Source organism: Triticum dicoccoides, chromosome 6A, assembly GCF_002162155.2.
Source record: "Triticum dicoccoides isolate Atlit2015 ecotype Zavitan chromosome 6A, WEW_v2.0, whole genome shotgun sequence".
In the NCBI taxonomy this organism is placed as follows: Eukaryota; Viridiplantae; Streptophyta; class Magnoliopsida; order Poales; family Poaceae; genus Triticum; species Triticum dicoccoides.
The window spans coordinates 141,620,428-141,628,270 of NC_041390.1; positions in this window are offsets into that span (position 1 = coordinate 141,620,428).

Consider the following 7,843-nt stretch of genomic DNA (forward strand, 5'->3'; position numbering starts at 1 on the left):
TTTTCTGAATGTCAAGTATCATTTCCTTAGACCATGAGATTGTGCAACTCCCGGATACCATAGGAGTACCTTGGGTGTGCCAAACGTCACAACGTAACTGGGTGACTATAAAGGTACATTACAGGTATCTCCGAAAGTGTCTGTTGGGTTGGCACGAATCGAGACTGGGATTTGTCACTCCGTATGACGGAGAGGTATCTCTGGGCCCACTCGGTAATGCATCATCATAATGAGCTCAATGTGATCAAGTGGATGATCACGGGATCATGCATTACGGTACGAGTAAAGTGACTTGCCGGTAACAAGACTGAACAAGGTATTGGGATACCGACGATCGAGTCTCGGGCAAGTAACATACCGATTGACAAAGGGAATTGTATACGGATTGATTGAGTCCTCGACATCGTGGTTCATCCGATGAGATCATCGTGGAGCATGTGGGAGCCAACATGGGTATCCAGATCCCGCTATTGGTTATTGACTGGAGAGGCTTCTCGGTCATGTCTGCATGTCTCCCAAACCCGTAGGGTCTACACACTTAAGGTTCGGTGACACTAGGGTTGTTGAGATATTAGCACACGGTAACCCGAAAGTTGTTTGGAGTCCCGGATGAGATCCCGGATGTCACGAGGAGTTCCGGAATGATCCGAAGGTAAAGATTCATATATAGGAAGTCCAGTTTCGGCCATCGGGAAGGTTTCGGGGGTCACCGGTATTGTACCGGGACCACCGGAAGGGTCCCAGGGGTCCACCGGGTGGGGCCACCTACCCCGGAGGGCCCCATGGGCTGAAGTGGGAGGGGAACCAGCCCCTAGTGGGCTGGTGCGCCCCCCCTTGGGCCTCCCCCTGTGCCTAGGGTTGGAAACCCTAGGGGTGGGGGAGACACCCTTGCCTTGGGGGGCAAGGCACCCCCTTTGGCCGCCGCCCCCCTAGGAGATTGGATCTCCTAGGGCCGGCACCCCCCCCCTAGGCACCCTATATATAGTGGGGGGGAGGGAGGGCTGCGCACCCAAGCCCCTGGCCTCTCCCTCTCCCTCCCGTGACACTCTTCCGTCTCCTAGCGCTTGGCGAAGCCCTGCCGAGATCACCGTTGCTTCCACCACCACGCCGTCGTGCTGCTGGATCTTCATCAACCTCTCCTTCCCACTTGTTGGATCAAGTTGGAGGAGACGTCTTCCCAACCGTACATGTGTTGAACGCGGAGGTGCTGTCCGTTCGGCACTTGGTCATCGGTGATTTGAATCACGTCGAGTACGACTCCATCAACCCCGTTCTCTTGAACGCTTCCGCTCATGATCTACAAGGGTATGTAGATGCACTCCTCTTTCCCTCGTTGATAGATGACTCCATAGATTGATCTTGGTGATGCGTAGAAAATTTTTAAATTCTGCTACGTTCCCCAATAGATAACTTCAAAGGGGAAACTCAATCCATTACAAGAGAGTAGAGGGGGGAAGAAACATCATAGGATCCAAATATAATAGCAAAGCTCGCGATACATCAAGATCGTATGACCTCAAGAACATGAGAGAGAGATCAAACACATAGCTACTGGTACATACCCTCAGCCCCGAGGGAGAACTACTCCCTCCTCGTCATGGAGAGCACCGGGATGATGAAGATGGCCACCGGAGAGGGATTGCCCCCTCCAGCAGGGTGCCGGAACGGGTCTAGATTGGTTTTCGGTGGCTACGGAGGCTTCTGGCGGCGGAACTCCCGATCTATTGTGCTCCCTGATGTTTTTAGGGTATATGGAGATATATAGGCGGAAGAAGTATGTTAGGAGAGCCACGAGGGGCCCACGAGGGTGGAGGGCGCACCTAGGGGGTGGGCCCGCCCCCCTACCTTGTGGCTCCCTCGTTTCTTTCCTGACGTGCACTCCAAGTCTATCAGGTTGCTTCCGTTCCAAAAATAAGTTCCGTGAAGTTTCAGGTCAATTGGACTCCGTTTGATTTTCCTTTTCCGCGATACTCTAAAACAAGGAAAAAAACAGAAACTGGCACTGGGCTCTGGGTTAATAGGTTAGTCCCAAAATCATATAAAATAGCATATAAATGCATATAAAACATCCAAGGTTGATAATATAATAGCATGGAACAATCAAAAATTATAGATACTTTGGAGACGTATCAAATACTTACGCTACTTTGTTGCATCATCCCTTCCTCTTCGGGGAAAACCAACGCAGTGCTCAAGAGGTAGCACTGAGCATTACAATCAAGGATGTTGGGGGAATTATGAAGGTATTTGGCATCTACCAGGGATCTCCACATTTTCCCCTCATCCTTGATATATCTCTTAACCCATCTCCCTAGTAGGCAGAGGTTGACATCTCTAATGTTTGGCACCCCCAAGACCCCCATGCTCTTTTTTCATGCAAACTAAATGCCAGTTAGCAAGATGTAATTTCCTATTTTCCTTCAAAATCACTCCAAAGGCAGTGGGCCAGGTGGCTGTTAATCAGATCCAGGGCCCACTTAGGGAATTTAAAGAAGGATAACAGATAGACAGGTACACTAGCAAGGCAGGTTTTGATAAGTATTAGTCTAGCTGAATAGGAGAGTAATTTCCCTCTCCAGCCAGCCATTTTCTTGAGGATCTTATCAATGAGAGGTTGGATATCCTCTCTCCTCAACTTATCATAGTGTAGGGGGGTTCCTAGGTATTTGATGGGGAAAGCACCCACAGTGCACCCCATGATATTTGAAAAAATAACAGTCTCCTCATCTGTAAGACCAATTGGGATGATTTCACTCTTAGAGTAGTTAATTCTCATCCCAGAGACTTGTTCAAAGCAGGTTAAAACTTTCTTGAGATTCTCAGCTTTATTCTCATCTTTTTCCATAAAAAAGAATGGTGTCATCTGTATACTGCAGACAGACTACCCCACTGGGAATCAAATTAGAGCATAGCCCTTGGATAAGATCGTTTCTCACTGCTTTAGCAAGCATTTTACTAAGGACATCTACCACTAAGTTGAACAAAAGGGGGGAAATGGTATCCCCTTGTCTAAGCCCTTTGCCAGTAGTGAAAAAATTACCCTCAACACCATTAAGTTTTACTCCTACAGATCCTAGATGTGTGATCTGGTAGATCCATTTCATCCATCTAGGTCCAAAGTTTCTTTTCTCAAGGATCTCCATGAGAAAATCTAGATTTACCTTATCAAAAGCCTTCTCATAATCTAACTTAAGCACCAAACCAGGGCTACCTGAGTGATAAGTGGAGTGTAGCACCTCATGTGCTGTTACCACACTTTCCAGGATAAACCTACCTTTAATGAAGGCAGTTCGGTTGTTGGAAGTAAGCAGGTTCATAAGAACAACTAATCTATTTGTGAGGACCTTAGTAAAGAGCCTAAAAATACAGTTTAGTATGCTAATAGGTCTAAATATGTTCATAGTAGTGGCCTCCTTCTCTTTAGGAATAAGAGTGAGGATAGCAAAGTTGAGCCTATAGATGTCCAAGTCCCCATTATAGAAGTTAGTGAACATGGCCATAATATCAGTTTTAATGGTATCCCAAAATTGCTGAAGGAAAAGGAAAGAAAGTCCATCTGGACCAGGGGCTCCATCAGAGTATGATCCAAATAAAGCTTCTCTCACTTCCTCTTCGGTAAAAGGCTTCTACAATTCTAAGTTGTCAAAATCTTTGATTTTATCATCATCTGAGAAGAATTGATCACTAAGACAAAAACCTTTTCTATCTTCCTTCTGGAAGAGGGTTTTGTAGTAGGATGTAGCTATGTTTAACATGTCATCAATGTCTGAAGTAGGCCCAGAAGGGCCCTCTAGTGTATGAATCAATGTTTTCCTCCTTCTCTGGTTGGCAACAGCCATAAAATATTTAGTATTTCTGTCACCTTCTAATATATCCCTATCCCTGGATCTCTGTCTTGCCTTTGTTTCCTCCTTGAGCCAAATGGCTTGGAGCTCAGAGATGATGCATCTCATCCTATCTGATTCTAGCTCAGAGAGGGGTGCATTTTTAGAACTAACATCCAGTCTATCATATTCCTCTGTCTGGGATTGCTTAAGCTTTCTAAGCTCAGACCCAACATTTCTACTCCATCCTCTACTAAATTTTCTAAACCTCCTAGCTTTCTCTTGCCAAATATCAATAGGGGTGGTACTCTTAACAGGGGCAGACCAGTTTTTAATAACCAGATCTTTAAAGTTTGCTTGGAGGAGCCACCATTTCTCAAATTTAAAACTAGGGCTCCTAGGAACACATTCAATCCCTGAGTTCTAGAGGATGGGAGTGTGATCACTCCCAGTTCTGGGCAGGGCTTGAAAGTTACTTAAAGGAAAAAAGGGCATCTAGTTCTGTTGTACAGAAGACTCTGTCAATGGTAGACATGATCAGGTTCTCCTAGTTGTTGGCCCAAGTGAACTGTCTACCAGACATTTTAATTTCTAGTAGGCCCCAAATTTCAATCCAGGCATTGAATTTATCACTCCAACCGTGATTAATCTTGTCATTGCTTTTATCTTTCTGATATCTAACTAGGTTCAAGTCCCCTCCTATGACAGTAGGTAGGTGGTCATCAATAAACAAGCTATGCAGTTCTGACAGGAAATCATCCTTTCCTTCATCATAAGGAGACCCATAAAATGCAACAAACCTAAAGGATATGCTTTTTTCTTGAGTGTCAACACACAAGAGACAGAGAATTTGAGAGGGGTCTAGCTAGTGACATCAAAAATGTCAAGATCCACTCCCACCAGCACCCCACCAGAAGTGCCTTCAACAGGTAGGTGGTGCCAGTCATAGTTTTTGCCATGGCTAATAGTTTCCAGAAATGCATGAGTGAGATGCTCCTTTTTGGTCTCCTGGAAAGAGATAATGCTAGGGTTATGCTTGGAAAGAGTATCATTAATACATGTCCTCTTGCCAGGGGTAGTAATCCCTCTAATATTCCAAAAAAAGAGCATTCATTTGTGCATGGTTTTCCTAGGGTGCTTGCCCCGTCCATATTTGCTAATATGAGTCCAACCAACACTATAGTCATCTATAACAGCTGATATACCCTTTAACCCCTCAGGTGTAGTAGGTGTTCTAGGAGAATCTAGGGCATTATTGCAGCAAAACACTCCTTCAGAGTGCTCACTAGCCACATCCACTGGTTGAGTGCCAGTGGTTTTTATAGGTTTTAGGTTTCCTATCTCATTAACATTGATAGCTTTGTTCAAAAGAAAAGTATCCTCATGTCCTGCAGACATTTGAGGGGGGGTTTGAGTTTCTAATTGGCTTTCAACGTGTCATGCAGATAGTGTCTGGCCATCGTCTATTTCAACACCAATTTTACTAGCTATAGCAATAAATTCAGGGTCAGTGAAGTATTCAAAAGAGGTGTTGACAATGGTACCTTTGATCTCCTCTTTGTTGGCTTCCAGGTTCTGCATTTTCTTGTTGTTCATAGCAATTTCCAGCATAGTCATGTCTCCTATATCAACCCTGTTACTTTTCCTCAGAGCCAGAACCGGGCCCCATTGTTGTTTCGCATAAGCCATGTTGCTAAGGTGTTCATAAGTGGCAAGAGGGTGATGTGTTGGTGGACTAAATACCACTTCAGCATTGTTATCTCGCTCCAGTTCTCCATCATCAGCAATCTCATCTACCAAGTCCTCATCATCATCATCTATCTCCCATCAAATCCATTTCCTGCAGCAGGGAATAGGTGTGGTCCATTTGAGAGTGGATCAGGAAGCTGTTTGAGGTATTCCATGGTCTTTTGCCTTGAATTAGTTGTAGTGCTAGCCCCAGGGTTTTTGCTGCTTGACAGAGAGGAGGTTGAACTAGTAGTCCCATCACCTTTGTTACTATTGGTGGTGTTACCATCATCAGCATCTGGACCTCTTCTTTCAGTTTCTTTCCTATTTCCTTCCAGATCATCATCAAGGAGGTCATCATCTTCAAAATTCTCTTCAGGTGGCTCCACTTGAATATGTATCTTGTAGAGCTTGTCCCCAATGCCAAAAATCCTGTCTGCGGGTACTTTGGTGTGGTCTCTGCACCTGATTTTGATTTTGACCACCTCAAAGAAGGATCTGAAGTTACCCTGCCAATCCACATCAATCAAGGAACCAAAGACAGATGCAAATTGCTTCAGGACTGCCCATTCAGCCCAAGCAGGAGCCACTCCTCTCAGTTGGACCCAGACTTTTTGGAGTTCACTATGATGCTCTAATTCTCCTTTCCACACTTCCACCTAAACAGTGACTCCATCAATTTCTGGTAACCCAAACATGGGGTATCCATCCACTTGCTCAACAGGGATATGTGGTGGGAACTTGACAAGAAAGGTCCAGTCATCTAGCTTCCTAACTTGCCAGGGCCAGTTAGTTTTGTATATGAGAGACGGGTTGTGTGCAAGCTCAGATTTGCTCACATGCCCAGACTCAACATACACAATGCCCACATTCTTCCTGTGTCCCATGTGCTGATCATTAACATTAGGCACATCCACCTGGTAGTATCCCAAACTAGGAGCACCACTGCCAACAAACTTTGCAGGAGTTCTAGGCTTCTTCCTAACTGGATATTCCTCTACTTTATGTGTCACCATCTTGCAAATAAAGCAGGCTGGAGGTTTAGGGCACTGGGCTTTGTGGTGTCCAGGCTCCCCACAACTGTAACAGATGACATCCACATATTCAGTCAAAGAATTCCCTTTGTCCTTACTGAGATTTTGTTTTGGCTTCCCAGCAGGCTTGTTTCTCTTCTGTGTCTGAGCTGTAGAGGAGTTGTTTTGCTTCTGAAAATTGGGTTGCTGGCCATTACTAGGATGTTGCTGCTGCTCAGCTGTCTGATTGTGTGCGAGCTGTTGCTGCTGCTGCATCTGTGGCAACTTCTGCTGCATCTGTGGCAACTGCTGCTGTTTTTGCCCTTGGAAGTTGCTATCTGAAGGCCCTGCAAGCCCCTGGATGTGCCCAGATCCCCACCGACCTCCATTCCTCCACTGATTCATCTGAGGGGAGGAATACGGTCTAGGGAACCAAGCAGGGGGGATCTGCTATCCTCCAGGGAAGCCATACCCAAACTGGAACTGCGGCGGCGGTGGACCGAACTGCGGATCCATGGGAGGGAACCACTGACCTGATGGCGCGCCGTCCCGCTGGTCGACCTGGCCCTGGGCCGTCTGCTTGTTCCCCTTTGGATTCCCTCCCCTCCCTCTCCCATGTCCTCTTCCTTGTGTTTCTGCCATGGTGAGGATCTCAGCAAACAGCTTCTTCGAGACTAGGATGTGCTTTGCCGGTGGCAAGGAGGATTTCGCGGTGTGGGGGTCAAGGGGGTAGCAATTGGCGGCGGTGAAGTTGCTGGAGAAGGCAACATGGCAAAATCCCATGAATGAAAATATTATGCAACATGTGGTAATACTCGGATTTGCCACCTCTCAGTCTCTAGATGGATCATATCCAACTACTAATATTTGAAGGTATTGCCACATTATGTAGTGGTTGTTGGAGTATATATATATAGCCATGTAACCTTTCGTATTTACCCTATTGTATAAGGGGTTTCCTACATATATTCCACACCTGTACATGTATATATATTGGCCTATGGCCTCCTAGAAATACAAGTTGCATATTTCCTAACACGGTATTAGAGCTAGGTCAATTTTTTGCACGCCGCAACTCGTGCCATTGATCCGCTCCTGCTGCCGGTATCCTCTCCGATTCTCTGGATTACTTTCGATCCAGCCGTCGGCCACTTGCCCCTCCCGATCGATCAGATCGAGTCGAGCGACCGTCTTCCGTTCGCTCCGCCCCGTCCCGTAGTTGGGCTTTGGGCCTCTCCCTATCTGGTCGTTGTCGCCCCGCAGTCAGCCTCTCCTGAT